The sequence below is a fragment of the Corvus cornix genome, chromosome Z, assembly GCF_000738735.6.
Source record: "Corvus cornix cornix isolate S_Up_H32 chromosome Z, ASM73873v5, whole genome shotgun sequence".
NCBI classification, from domain to species: domain Eukaryota; kingdom Metazoa; phylum Chordata; class Aves; order Passeriformes; family Corvidae; genus Corvus; species Corvus cornix.
In genome coordinates, this window is record NC_046357.1 from 40,478,059 (window position 1) to 40,493,489 (window position 15,431).

Sequence of the window (15,431 nt, forward strand, 5' to 3'; positions counted from 1 at the left end):
TCCTGAACACCTGCACTCAGTGAGAGCTGGATACACTACCATCATCATATGTTTGATGCCTGAAGGACAGCTGAGAAGAAAAAGGAAGAACTGTTGGCTCTACCAGAGGACGGCAATGCTTAAAAACGTTATTGTAACAGGTGAGTCACAGGATGGCATAGAAGTTGTCATTGCTCAGAAGAGCCTTGTTCTTACTCAGGTGCACTGCACAAGCCACAAAAGTTGTGTCAGGAGTCCTTGTTTCTGCCCCTCTGCAAGCTATGCACACATTTATATTCTCATCATTTTCCGATTGGTTACTGAAAGGCTAGGAAAGGCAGCAGCCTTTCCTAGTAACTATATAAGTTGGGCATTAAAGAGCTCTGAAGGGGTGAAAAAAAAGTCTCCATTGTTAAGCAGGATCCTGGAAAACATATTGCAGGACAGAATCTGTCTTCTGGTCATCTTTTTGGCTGTGGTTGTTACTGCCTGAGTTCTACCACTGCCTGTCCATACACATTTCAAAGGTCAGTGCTCTCCTGTTTGCCAGAGCTGTTCCAGAAAGAGACAGTGAGACTTAGACAAGGATGCAACACTTCGGCAAAACAAAAGCTATGAGATGAGCAATGCAATGGGGAACTTTCCTTCAAATGATAAAAATGCCATTATTAGAAGCAGAGTAGAGAGCGCATATATCCCAAAAGAAAGAGAGAATGTTCTTTAAGAAGAAAGGCATATAATCAACTTGAAGCAGGTATAATCAAGACAAGGAAAATACTCATAAAAATCCCATATCAACACAGTTCTTATTAGCAGAGGGTTACTTTGAACTGTGATTTAAATACTGGGTAGAATTGAGAGGAATAGAGAGATAGTTACAAATAAATCTGGCACACTGGAGCTGTGCCTGCTAACACAGAATCTTTCAAAGGGTGGCTACAAATAACACCAGTTTCTTCTGGGGGAGAATCATGAATAATCTAGAAAAAAAGATCACCACCTCTTCACCCTCACCACCCAGTCTATTTATCTGTAAAATTTATGCCAAACCCAAGAAGAGAACCCACTTTGGTTTGTTTGGTATTTCTCTTAGCAGTAGGTCAGATTATATGGAAGGAGTTTTATACACGATATGCTTGTAACTGATGTGGATAGTAAGTGAAAGTTACAGGAATGAAAAGACATCTCTCTTCAAGGTTTAGGTTTGAGTCCCCTGCAGATAATCCTTGAATTCGATAAGATTTTGCTTTTCAAACTTGAAGTGAAAAAGGAATATGATAAATTGGAAAACAAATGCTACAGTAAAAAGAAAAGTAGTGGTTTCATATGGTCTCTTTTTCGATAGGGGATCAGCTTGCAATTCTTTAAAAATAGAGGTTTTGCTGTTTCGGTAATTATATACCTGCCTGGAAACCTGCTGTATTAAAATATTGCTCTTTTTTTTGCTGATAATTTCATAGATTTTTAAGAAAAAGATATACCTCACCTACCTTCTAAACTTGTAACTCTTCATTATTACACTTCTAGTTTGGTAAACTTCCCAAGAGGTGGTGTTCACAGAAGTTTTGTAAATATCACAAGAATCTAGAAAAAAATACATTAAAAGCTAAAAAAGTTTTGATAAAAAGCAACATTTGCCATGTGTTTTGTGCCCTACTATTATTCCCACCAATATGTAAGTCTAAAAAGGGCCACCTATTATTGTAGTGATGTATGTAAAAAAATCTCAAGTTGCCTGTAATAATCTCCATTATGTATAATGACCATTTTCATAATAGTCTTTAGAAGAGGTAATGGCCCCGCTGAATGGTTATTACCTGTCTGTTCATGCTGGAAGCAAGATGCAGAAGCCAAAGGGGACAGTGAAATGGTCCTTATAGAACAGTCTGAAGGAATAAGAAATATTTAACAGAATGCAAGAAACAGACAAGCAAGAACCTTTGCTTGTAAAACTGCCTGCAACAGTGCAGTAAACTATTGTGAATTTTCTGAAATAATAGAGGTATAAAATAGTAATTAATAATAATAATAATAATTAAAGGCAAGCTATCACTGTGAGAGCTATTTTAATTTTAAGAGTCACAAACACTGTGAGAAGATAAAAGATCACCTGAATGCTAAATATAGTTTGGCTCATTATAGAATGTTAAATATTCTTGTACTTCAATTCTATACCATGCCATAGGAGCAATATCACTTTAGTCCAGAGAGGCCTCTGCACAAATCAAGGGTCAAAAGTGTTTACATCTTCCACACAACTACTGCAAAAATGTCCCTATATACAAAAATATGGGGTTATAAAAGCAGCAAATAAGTCATGTCAGAGCTGTAAGGACTCAAACGGGCTTTTAAAACAGACAGAATTGTCTTGTAAATGAAGCCTGAGCACAGACAATCCACTGTCACAAAAACATCAGGACATCAACAATTTATCTCATCTCTGCCCAGGCTAGATGATCAGCTCTAGAAGCTGGCTCTTACTATTTTAATGGATATGAATTAAGTCCTTCCAAGCAGAGATTGCCTTTAAAAACTGCACAGTGTTAAATAAAATTTGGCCCTGATTTCAGTTGTGATCTGTGGGATTTACTACAAAATAAAGATGCTTGTAACAAATAAATACTGAATTATGAAATTATTAAATATTATTCTGGCCTCATGCTTAGAAGTATGCTGGGATATTATTTCACTCAGTAAGATTGGGTTAAGACTGTGGAACTAAAAACAAAGATCCTGTCTTTGAAACTAAAGGAAACAATTGAGAGAATCTCAGTTTAACAGAAAGAAAGGTAAAGTCTTGGTTCAGAATACAGGCCACCATGAATTCTGCATGGTTTATTCCATATAGACTGAATGATACTGCTGAACCATGGTATTTCAGGAACACAACACAAGGATGTGTTTTGCATCTTTATGTGTATTACATTTTTCCTAAAACTCACCCTGTTTTCATCCCTCAGATGCTCTGCATGTAAGAGCATTCAGAAAGAGAGATCTCAGCAAAATCTGTGATTATTTGAAATAAGTACTGCCTTTAGCAGAGATTTGTTTTGTCAGCAGCCTATTGGGTTCAGGAAAACCCAGAAGTCCCAGTAAGAAAGCTCACACACCATTAACGTTTATTGCTTTCTTCTCCAGGCTGATCAGGAAGGGATGAAGGAATGCCAGCTGCTTGCACTCGTCTGGTGTCTTGTTGTACTTGTGCTCTGAATGGGGACATTCCATTGCTCAAGAAAAAAGAGTTACTAGAGCAGACCAGTAGGTACTGGAAATCCTGGATCCAGCTCTCCATTCTGGATTGGCTCATATTGTGACTTGAACTGAGAGGTTTGGTCTGCAGGGATAGGGATGATATCTCCTGCCTTGCTCTTCTTCTCCATTATTACAATAACTTGCTATCACTAGCAAAAGAGGGAAAATTACAATCAAGATTTAACATGTAACAGACATTTCATTTACTATTACAGACAATAGCATAGAGTTGTTCCCTCCATCCTCTCCTCCCATTTTGACTCCTTTTCTGGTCTTAAATTGGATTCCAAAGGTCATCTCTCACTTTTAAAATAATTTCCCTCACTGCAGTTCTACAACATACTCATCTTAGATAGAGTATTTCTTCTTTCTTGCTATCTGTGTGAAAGAACTTTTTCAGTCTTGTCTCTTTACTTGAGCAGTTTACCCTTTGCTGAGAAGTCCATAAACATTGAATGGATCTAAAAAAGTGATTCAGGACATCATAAAATGCTGATTAATTGAAGAGGTTTGAACTCACATATTCTGCAAACACAGTTGAAACCCTGTGTCATGAGGGGGTGTATGAGGGAATAACAATGATAAAAAGAAAAATAACAAAATAATAACTTTTACCCTGTAAGGCAGTCCAGAATAAGAAATTGCTTTAAAGAGAATACCACACTTATTGTCAGAAAGAGGAAACAGCATGCACCAGCATGAGAAAAGAGGACTACCCTGATGTTTCTTAAATTTGCACTTGCTGGTCATTTAACTTGAATTTGAGCTTAGAGATTATGCTACTGGTTCTCAGTAAGACACAAAAAAAAAATGTCTAAGTAGTGTCTGAAATCACTAACACTTAAGAACACTGGTAAACTACACACAATTGCAACACAAGAAAATGAAAATGTGAAAAACCAGTTTGAAATTGTACAGCCTTGGACATAATTAATGCCACTAAATAGAAAATGTATTCCCTGTTACTAGCACCACAAGTCAAAAAATATTTTTCTCTCAGAAAAAATTACAAGGAAATAAAGAGGGAAGATCCAATGTGGAACAGCCCTAATAAGTTCCTGGCAGTTTGCATCTCATCTGGAAAAAGGTTTCTACAAAAGTAATAGACATGGTTTCAGGACAAAATGCAATACTATATAGAATACAATTACAGAAAACTGCCTTTCATTTGCTTCCTTGTCACTACAGTTAGTGAACTGCTCAGGCTTTTTCTAATTAAATTAGGCTATATATGACTTACATATGAAAATTCAATTATATTTATCTTACGGATGATGGGGTTTGGCTTGTATCTAAATTTTCTTAATTTCTCTAAAACCTTTGCCTTAATATTATCCTCCAGCATTTAATGCTACTGGGAAATTAGGTATTTCCTCCCCAAAAAAATTCTTCTATCATTTATAAATATGAAAATTATTTGTCCATAATTCAATTTTTCTTTTGATATTAATAATCAAGCCATCTCAGATATCCCATCAAATGGAAGCATTCTTGTGGAGAATACAAAACCTTTACAAATGCCCTTTCAAACTTTCATCTAATCTGAAAGAAAAACAAATCTGTGATCATTTCAAAAAGGTAAGGTTATAAGAATGCTCATAGATAAAAATAAATAAATAAATAGCCAGATTACTTCTACATTATGGAAGGAAGAGTGAAAATAAAATTATTTTAAATTCCTTTTGGTGCATCAAAGCTGAAGACAGAAATGTTAAAAATTTTGCTTGGAAATTTTATTTCCCAAATAGACTACACTGGATTCCTTTTGTTACTCTTTAATGACAGTTTTTCTTTTAAAAATCACAGACAAAAGAAGTATTTTTATATTAGATTTTGCTTTTTTTTTTTTCCTTTTTTGAAATAATTCTTTTCAGAAAAACGAAGATGTTTCAGTATCTCCTGCGCATACAGTTTCTGAGCTGATGTTCCCAAGTACTTTGTAGGCTCAGGTTCATATCCTTGCCACAGACCTTGTTGGGCAGGTTGTACTTAGCTTCATGGTTCAGCCATTTGTAACACTGAGATAGAAGTGCTCTGCTGTTTCACAGATTTCTCAACCCTGCAGAACTGCAGTGCCCTCCTATGCTAGCAGCAGCAGCCAGACACCTGCCACCTGCAAGGTGTTTCAAGATGCTCAAGGTTTCCTAGTTACCTATGCAGCATAGGAATTTCTTAGCCTGCTGTGCTAGGGAGGAAGCCAGCTGTGTACCTCTCATTTCCCTGGGAAGGGAAAATGGGGTACAGTAAGGCTGGGTGACCACACATGCTGCACCATAAGATCTACATAGCACAGCTTTCTTGCTCTGCTGGCTTCATCCATAGACCGTTACATGCACCAGAGCCAAGGCATAATTAGGAGGCAGCATCGCGATGCTTGGGGAACTCTGGACTTTTCACAGTCTATATTTTTCACAGCTGAAGACAACAGATTAATATCAGTCAGCAGAGAGCTGAATGTTCCAGAAATACATTTGTTTCAAACACTTAGTATATGAGTCATACTCAAGCTGACAGGATGGCCTGCTCCAAGATCTGTCCCTCTACTCTTGCCACTCCTTGCTATTTACATATTTTCCCATTTATGGAACCATTCTGTTAACCATCTTTGAGGTATGTTCATGATGAACAAATATTCAAACCACATAATCATGGAATGGCTGAGATTGGAAGGGATCTCTGGATGTCAACTGGATCACCAGCTTGCTCCAACAGGACTGCTTGGTCTTGGATATTTTTGTCCATGGGCAATTGCCCAGGACTATGTGCAGAGGACTTTTGAATAACTTCAAATAAATGGGTACCAAAATGCGTAGACTTTATAGTACATACTTGCAGAACATTGGGGTTCTGAAGGACACAGGGAGGAATAACATGATTTCTTTTATATGGCTTTAACACTATATGTGTCTGTCGGTGCATGGAAAATGTACTGATGAATTGTAAAAAATGTAAGGTTCCTAAGCAGTTAATGAAGCAATCAAACTACCTTCTCTGGAAAATTTAAAAACAGCTAAGAGAATGGTGTGATCTCTGTCAATTTTGCCTAGAACAGAGGACATGTAGCACCCACAAATGAATCAGGCTCCTAGGTGAAGAAGAGTAGTAAAGGAAAGGAGGCAAAACAGTAAACTATCAGCACACAGAATAGGCCTTCTTGGCCTAAATAGATATATTTGAACATATTTTATGCCAAATTTATCCATTTCAGATTAAAATTAAAAATTAAAATAATGTAATCATAATTCATTGTAATTCATATAAATTTTAAATTATATCTGAAGTGCATAACGAGTAGAAGAAAAAAACGTTAATAAAGTCAGAGACTATAGTGTAGAGTCAAGCTTGATTCTTACAAATAGGTGTCAAAAGTTTATTCGGTGAAAAAGGCATTATCTGTTCTCTCATTTGGTCAAATACGTTCATTTCAGACCTTGATAAAAAGATTTTAAACTCTTACTGAAATGAGAAAACAAGTAATAACAAAAAAACTACAAAATTATAGTTCTGTGTTCAATAATATCATTCTTATTTTCCCTTTCCTTTTCTCTCGCTTTTTAAATCCCAGCTCATACAAGCTTTTTGATTCAGCCTGATCAATATAATACATGAGCTTTTCTTTTGTCTACTTTTTTGGCAGCAACAAAGAATTATTGTAATGAAATAATTTCTGGCTGGCATGGTGCCCAGGAAACTTGTGGAACCTTTGTGACTGGTTTACGTTCATTCTTCACAACAGCCATTTGAGTACAAAGCTCTGGGATGATAATTTATTTCTCCTGCAGTTTTATGATATTTCAATGGCCTGAAATATCCTACTTGATGGCTACTTGCATCATTACGAGTCTGCCATAAATGATGCAAATTGCCATAAAACATGAGGAAAGCCCTACATCACATCTTTATCGAGATTTGTCACTGATGACATTTGGGTTTGTTCAAGATAATTCTATTCATTTAGTTGCAGAAAAAACACCCTCCTCTTATCAGGCATTTCTAGACAAGACATTTGGGGTTTCTGCTGTCTATTAAATGGGACAAAGAAGCAGAATTTTTTTACAGTGCACTAAGCACCAGCTCAGGAGTAAAAAAAATCCACATGGATTCTGATGTTGCATTCTACCAGCTAAAGAGAACCACCTACAGGTTTTTGGGGCTTTTTTCTGTTGCTGTGGAGCTCCCACTACAGCCAGATTAACAACCTTAATCCCTATTCCTATTACTATTACTACACCTTTAGGAAAGGGACTTGCCTCTGTCTAAATCTTGCTACAGATTGTCTGTCTCATTTACTGCCTGTCAGAATTTGAAATATCAAGCATATGAGAAGATTTTAATGAAAATACAGAAAAGTTGTAAACGATAACTGCATTTCTGTTCGGTGATATGGTGTCTGTGAGAAAAGACAGTCTGTCCCATAGATGTAGGGGCTTGCCTGTCTTACCAGCCGTCACATTTATGGAGGGCAAAGTTTATGCTCATTTTTGTTTTCATGAAACTCTCTTGGTAATTATTTTCATACTAACAATAACTAACTCTGTTAAAAACAATTGATTTGGCTTAGTGTACCCAATCTCTAATATCATGTTCAGATTTAATGCAACAGTTGGTCCAATATGAATGCAGTTACCTGAGAGCATCCCTGGCAAAACTGAGAGCAAAACTGGAACATGGGTAGCAAGTACAGCACCAGTAACATTACCACACCTTACAAGGAGAAATGCTAATCAGCACATAGCACAAATATTCTGATTTACAACAGGAAAGTTACACAACCTTGTAATGACACTTTCATCTAAACTGAATACTATCCATATCAGTAGAGCTCTGACATTCTGAGCTACATGCACTGGTTTGAACCAGCAATAACTTCCTTGAAATCAACAGGATAGTCCAGGGTTTATGACAGTATAGAGGAGATAAGGATCTGTTCCAATATTTTGGCAGAAGCCCTCTGAAACCATGCCTGGACATCCAAAACAAATCTCAGGAAAAGATACAAAATTGAAAACTTGTTCCGATTCTCAAGTGTATGTAGTTGTTTTAGGGTGTCCAAATAATTTACTAGCTTTCTTATTTTATCTTCAGACATAAAAATAGTTTGGGCACATTTACAAGATTAATTTACTGCAGTTTAACATCATTTTCAAAACTGCCTGTAAATTGTCTGCAGTCTGAATAACTTTGCCAATTCAGTTATGGTGGTGTAATTAAAGTAGTATCCAATGAAACAGTTATTCAATGAAAGAAAGGTAACTGAGCTAATAATGATTATCAGAAAGTAAGTCTGTCTAGATATCTCAACAGTGATTCTCTCTGTTCTTTGCCTGATAATACCCTACTGTGGGATTGCAGTAGACCACCTTAGCATATTTCTTCTTCACTTTTCATAGTGTTCTTGACATCCCATAGAGGAGTAGTGATGTTCAGTTCTGTAAGTTGCTGACTAATTTGCCCAACATCTAATTCTGTGCATCATCATCCCTACTCATTGTACTGATTTGAGCTGTATTTTGTTAAAATCCCTGACTGCTAAACCAATGTTAGCTTCACAGTGAATGCAAGAAATTTGTTGTTTGCAAAGAAATATGATGCTTGCCTTTAAGCCTGCAGGCCAAGTCATCATGAAACATAATAATAGTAGCAGAATAAACAGCAAAATCATGACCCATCACCAGGCTGACAGAGAGAATCAGAGACCTCCCATTTCCCAACAGAAAACTCATTCAATAATCCTTAAAGAACAAAAATCAGCAGTTGGATCCTTGCATCTTGTGTATACAAATCCACCAGCACATACATAGGTTGTAAAATGCTGATTACAGATTTGTAATCCTTCATTAAGTTTAATCTCCTTGAACATCAGCTGTACTGAATTAATTCTGTTTAGTAAGTAATTACCAGGAAGAAACACTGTGTTTTCAATCCTTCTTCCTACAAATATCAGAGGGCATATCCAGAAAGCATTTCAGTGAGGGAACCCAGGTGAACTGCTGAAAGCAATGGCCTTCATTTTATTATTGTGAACACCAAATAATGTAAATGTAGCCGTGAGTAGGAGTCTTCGCATTTCTTAAATATTCTGGGACAAACATAATCAGAACCAAGAGAGACAGACACAATTCCTTCTTGCTCTTCAAATATTTTATTTCAAAATACCTTTAGCATTGACAATAATATTCAAGGAAATGTAGCGAAGGAAATATTTTTGTCAGTAGCAGTAATAGAAACAGGAACGTGCTGAAATGTTGTCCTACACTGTAGCTCTGAGATGTATGCTAACTTCGTTTATGTACCCTGTTTCTATTTCATAGCTTCTTCAGGACAGAACTGCCCGCAAAGCAGCCTTGTGAAATTAGGAAAAAGCTCCAGTCAGCATCAGCCCTTCTGAAGGCTTAGCAAGGATACCCAGGTAGAGAGTCATACTCAGAAAGTGTAAAAGTTTCCCATTTGGACCACGAACTTTGTCCTTGGAACAAATTAAAAAAAAAAAAAAAAAAGACCAAAAAAAGAAAAAAAAAAAAAAAAAAAAAAAAAAACAGGAAAGCTAGAGAATAAGCCATTTAAGATGAAGTTATCTTTTTCTCATTATATCATTATCAGAGGGACTTCTCAAATGAAAAGTGCTGTGATATCTTCCTTGAGAAAATTGAAAGGAAGTGCACAGGAACACTCTAAAGCAGATCTCTAAAGATCCCAAATTCAAACTAGAAATGTGCCTCTGGGATCCAACCTGGGTGAGAACCCCTGGGGACTGAAAGTCATGTCCCAACAATGTGAAGAGGGAACCCGACACAGTGTGGAACTAGAAGTGAAGTCATCAAACAGGAGCTGTGAAGCAGAATCTGATTTATAGATAAGGTACAAATATGATACAGATCATTCCTGGATTCTCTGGAGGAAGTTTCCAGAAGGGTGGACTTGATCTGGGCAAGTCCTGTCACTACAAGTCTGGAAAACATCTCTATCAATTTTTCCAGCAGACTCCCTTCAGGTAATGGAAGGCCTCAACCAGGTCACCCTGAAGCCTAATGAGAACAATGGTGCTCTAAAAAATATGGCAAATCTAGGATATTTGTTGGAGATAAAGTAAGATATTAACATAAAAGCCCAAAATTACTTGTGTGTCTGATCTGCTTAGAAAGTAAGTGCTCTGTGAAGACATCTATCTATATTTCGCATCACACCAATTACCTTATTTCTGATTAACAAGCAATAAATAAATATAAAGCTATAAATCATCATGTTAACAACTGTAATAGTAATTCTAGGACTGCATCTATATATTAATAGTAAATTCCTGCCTCTTCCTTCAATTCTTTTCCCAGAACAAATGAAAAGTATTTTCAGGAAAGAACTACATGAAATAGGGTAAAAGATACTTGAAAGTAAGGCTCAGAGAGCTGTTCCAAGGAAAAAACCTTCTCTGATGCTCGTTGTTTCTTTGGTTTTCTTTAGCTGACTGAAGCGGAGACAGCCAGGAAGACTAAAAGACTTATGAGAGTGGGGAAATTGTCAGTGCGCGTCAAGGGGAGGGGGGTGTGTGCGTGTGTATGCGTGTGTGTGTTTGTAATAACCGAGGCTCCATTCCAGTCAGCAGAAACTGAATTCAGCCTAAACTTTGGGTATCAGATGACCGTCATAATGATTCCTGCTGCCACTCTGCTCTCCATGGCAAAGTATGCAAAGCATCTGCAGCTGAGCTGAAATTAGCCCTATCCTGATGTTCCTCTCTAAATGTTTCCCCGTTATCTCCCTCTTGTCTTGATAGCTAATATAGTTCCTACAGCTGCTATATCATATTAGGTCAGAGCAATGAAAACGAATGCCATTTTCTTGATGGCTTATGCAGAATTGTTGTAATTTGAATCAAGTCTCACTAGCCTCTTTCTTTCTCTCCTATTCTTTCTGCCCCTCATACTGAATATATTGGGGTCCTGGCGAGCTGCCATTCTACTGCACATTAGAAATGGTAGAGTTTTCCTCTATCTGATTCTCTAAAATGAGTTCACGAAAAGGTGCAGACCCAGCACATTTGTGGTTTTTCCTATAAATTACTTTAACACTGTGTCCAATCATATATATAATTTCAGATTTTCAATTTCAACTCGCTGCTGTGTCAGCACAGACTCCACTGATATGTCTAACGTATTTAGCTTAAAATGAATCGGATGGCATTTCATTACCAGGAAGATAATATTTTTGAATATGTTTGCTGCATGGCAGGATCCATCATTATTCTGCCATTTTATGTTCGGAGTGTGTAATAGCTTTTTAATGCTTTGATGTATTTTATTTATATATGTAATATTTTTCTAATATCATGGGGTGGTTTAACTCATTGAACACATTATACAGTCTTAATTGAATGCTTTTAAATATTAGTTAGGGAGGGAAAGCTTAACAAATTGCCAATATTTTGTTTGAAATTTAATAGACAGTAGTTGAAACACCAAAAAAACCATCTCATTCTCACTCCTTCACATTGCTCCTCAGCTCCCTCTGACACTCCAAACACTTTGAAAGGAAAAAAAGGGGAAAGAAAATCCCACAGTCCCCTGAGACGCTCAAGCTGTCAGCATGAAGGTAAGTAATGCAGGAAAACTTGAACGTGCCCAACTGTGAATGACAGAAGCCCTCTTATTGGAAGAAGCTTCTGACAGGCCTGAAATCCTTAATACCTGGTTTCTCAGTCCTTTGACCAAAGTTATGGAATTTTAAAACTACTAAGAATTTCTTCAAAGTTGGTTGCGGTGAGTTTGGGGTTTTTTGCTTGCAAGGAGAAGATGCTACTTATGTACATTAGAATAATACCACAGTTTAAATTTGCCCCGAGAGAACAGGTAAGTATTAAAGGGCATTTCTTGATATTAGCAGCAAATGTTAAACTGAGCCATGTTAACTGCTCCTTGCACTGGATTACTCTTGTATGTGTGCTTGGGATTGCCCTGACCTTGCACTTGGCCTTGTTGAACTTCATGAGTTTCACATGGGTCCCCCTCTCAAGCCTGTCACAGTCCCACTGGATGCTATCCCTTCCCTCCAGCATGTTGGCCACACCACACAGCTTGGTGCTGTCAGCATTCTTGCTGAGGGTACACTCCATGCCATGGTCCCTGTCACCAACAAAGCTGTTAAACAGCACCGGTCCCAATACCAGCCCCTGAGGACACCACTCGTCACTGCTCTCCACTTGGACATTGAGATATTGACCACAGCTCTTTGAGTGTGACCATCCAGCCAATTCCTTATCCAACAAGCGGTCCATGTGTCAAATCCATGTTTCTCCAGTTTAGAGAGAAAGAAGTTGTGTGGGAAATTGTAAAATGCTTTGCGTAAGTCCAAGTAAATGGTGTCAATTGCTTTTTCCTTATCCACCAACACTGTAACCCCACCCTAGAGGGCCCACACGTTTGTCAGGCACAATTCGCTCTTAGTTAAGCCATGTTCACTGTCAACGAGCACCTCCTTATTTTTCATGTGCCTAAGCATAGTTTCCAGGAGGATATACTTCATGATCTTGATGGGCACGGAAGTGAGACTGACCAGCCTGTGGATCCTGAGGCTCCTTTTTCCTTTTTTGAAAATGGGGGTTACCCTACCCCATTTTCCAGTCAGTGTGAACTTCTCCAGAAAGGTGATGTTAGATTAACTATGACCTTCTACATCAAATTTTTGCATTATCATGTTCCTTTGCTTTTAAAAGAAGCTTTAGTGACTCATTTTTACAATAGTTCTGTTTGTTCACAGGAAAGTCTCCTTCCCCAAACAGCCAGTTTAATATTGCAGAAAGCATCATTATCCCTAAGGTATTTCAGGTACACTTTTCAGAGGAGGAAATGCATTGCTATCCTTCTTAGAGCAGCGGCAAGGTACAAATAAGTCAAAGTCAACCTTTACTTAAACTTCACGGGATTGCATGTTTCTCAGAAGTACCAAGTGTCTTTTAGTCCTATTGAAAATGGCTGTGTGTTTCTGAAAATCACCTTCCTCCTTTAGATGACTAAATATGGAGCTAGGGATCTGTCTCTGCATTTTGTAGCCAAAAGCCCTAGTCATCAGGGGTAGTTAGGTATCTAAGTTGTGTTGAAAAATGAAAGCATTTGAGATCCAAATATTTTGCAATATCTGATTTTGGCTATGAGATGGTTAGGAGCAGACATCAAGAGACAGCACTTAATTTCATCTTATTTTACTGCTTGCTATGACAGGCAGAATAATGAATTTATATTTAGGAAAAGTGGCATTTTAATATGGACTAACTGATGTTAAATAACTAGCAGAACCACTTAAGATGGGGGCTAGAGAAAAAAAAGAACTTAAAAATTTGTAATTAATAACCCCAAAAAGAAAAGGCTGAAAATTATAGTAACACATTGTTTGTTGGTCCAGTGGGAATTTGTGCTGAAAAATGAGAATCTCAAAAGAGCTTTATGCTTCTCAACAAAAGTTATTGGAAAATAAAAAACATTCTAGGTAAGTCCCTTTTATTTATTGTTGGGGTTTAATTTCTTCTTTTAAGTTTTTCCCTGTGTGACAGACCACAGCAATAATTCATATCTAAAATATAGCAGATAACTTCATAAGAGCTCCTTCTCATATTCCCCAAATGGTTGGATTATCAAGATAATAGGCGAAACCCTCTTTCTTCACCAATCACAACATGCTTTCCCTTTACTGTTCTATGCAGACTACTTCATCATCCAATACAATTTTGTGAAACAGATTCCTGAAGGAAATTATCAATATACAGATCTTCACATATGTACTAGCAAACAGATCAAGAGAAGTTAGTGTGAAAACACACATATTCACATGTATACTTTTCTTCAACTATTATTCCAGAATGCCCTGCTGATGGTTCTTTGCAATTATGATCTGCCTGAAGATCACACACCTGCTGCAATGACAATGTTAGTGCCAAAACATTACAGCAGAAGTTTTCAGGTTTGCTAGGTTAGCATACATTAACCATAGAATCACAGAGTCATAAAACAATAGAATGTTGGGAAAGATCTCTATGATCATCATATCCAACCATTAACCCAGCACTGCCAAACCCACCACTAAAATATGTCCCCAAGTGCCACATCTACCTGTCTTCTAAATACCTCCAGGGATGGTAACTCCACCACTTCCCTGGGCAGACTATTACAGTGCTTGGCAACCTTTTGGTGAATAACTTTTCCTTAATATTCAATCTAAGCCTCTCCTGGCACAACTTAAGACTGTTCCCACAAGTGTTATCACATGTTATGTGAGAGACTGACCACTACAACTTTTTTCAGGTATTCTAGGGAGCAGTAAGGTCTCCCCTCAGCTTCCTTTTCTCCAGGTTAAATACCCACATCTTCCTCAGCCGCTCCTCACAGGACTTGTGCTCTAGAACCTTCACCATCTCCTTTGCCCTTTTCTGGACACATTCCATGTCTGTCCTGTAGTGAGTGACAGGCCCAAAACTGGACACAGGATTTGAGGTGTGGCCTCACCAGTGCTGAATACAGGGGCATGATCCCTTCCCTAGTTCTGCTGACCACACAATTGCTGATATTAGCCAGGACGTGATTTACCTTCTAGGCCACCTGGGAACACTGCTGTCTCATGTTCATCTCTCTAGCAAAACCTCAGATCCTTAGCAGCTGCGCAACTTTACAGCCACTCTTCCCCAAGTCTAGTATTGCATGGAGCTGTTGTGAGCAATGGGGACAAAGTCAAAGCCTCTTTTACATTTCAGATCTGAAAGATGGCAAGTGACTGATTCTTTATTCAGGATCCATTCTGCTTAGTAAATTTGAAAGGTAGTTCAAATACTTCAAAGGCCAAGGTGTTAATTTCAAAACCACTGAGTAGTTGAATTTGAATGCAGCTGGGGGGGCGGGGGGGGGGGGGGGGCAGCAGGGTGGTGGGGTTTAATGCCTGGCATGCATTTTCATAAAAAACTCAAGCTGTCAGATATTGACTTGTACCTCAGTTTCTCCATTGAAAGTTAATGGTAAAATTTTTAACTCACTGGAATTGTGAGTCACACAAATTCGAAGATAAGTTAACTTGGAGCCCTTCAAGTCAATTAACCCCCCAGCACATCCATCTCCAAACATAAGGCAATGTCTCATTGAACTAACTCAGCCCTGAAAGTGGATGTATTCAACTACATGTATCTTTGTTTAGAACGTACCCTCAATTAGAAGCTCCTCTCCTTCAGT

At 37.8% G+C, this 15,431-nt stretch overlaps 1 long non-coding RNA gene across 3 annotated transcripts in view; it reads right to left on the reverse strand.

The window, feature by feature from the left end:
• The window catches only part of LOC109145180, a 114,924-nt gene that overhangs the window by 16,586 nt on the left and 82,907 nt on the right, over positions 1-15,431 (reverse strand). For all 3 annotated transcript variants that reach the window (XR_002046454.2, XR_002046453.1, XR_002046455.1), the window contains one exon: positions 1,470-1,563. This is a non-coding gene — a long non-coding RNA (uncharacterized LOC109145180). The remainder of the gene's footprint in view (positions 1-1,469; positions 1,564-15,431) is intronic.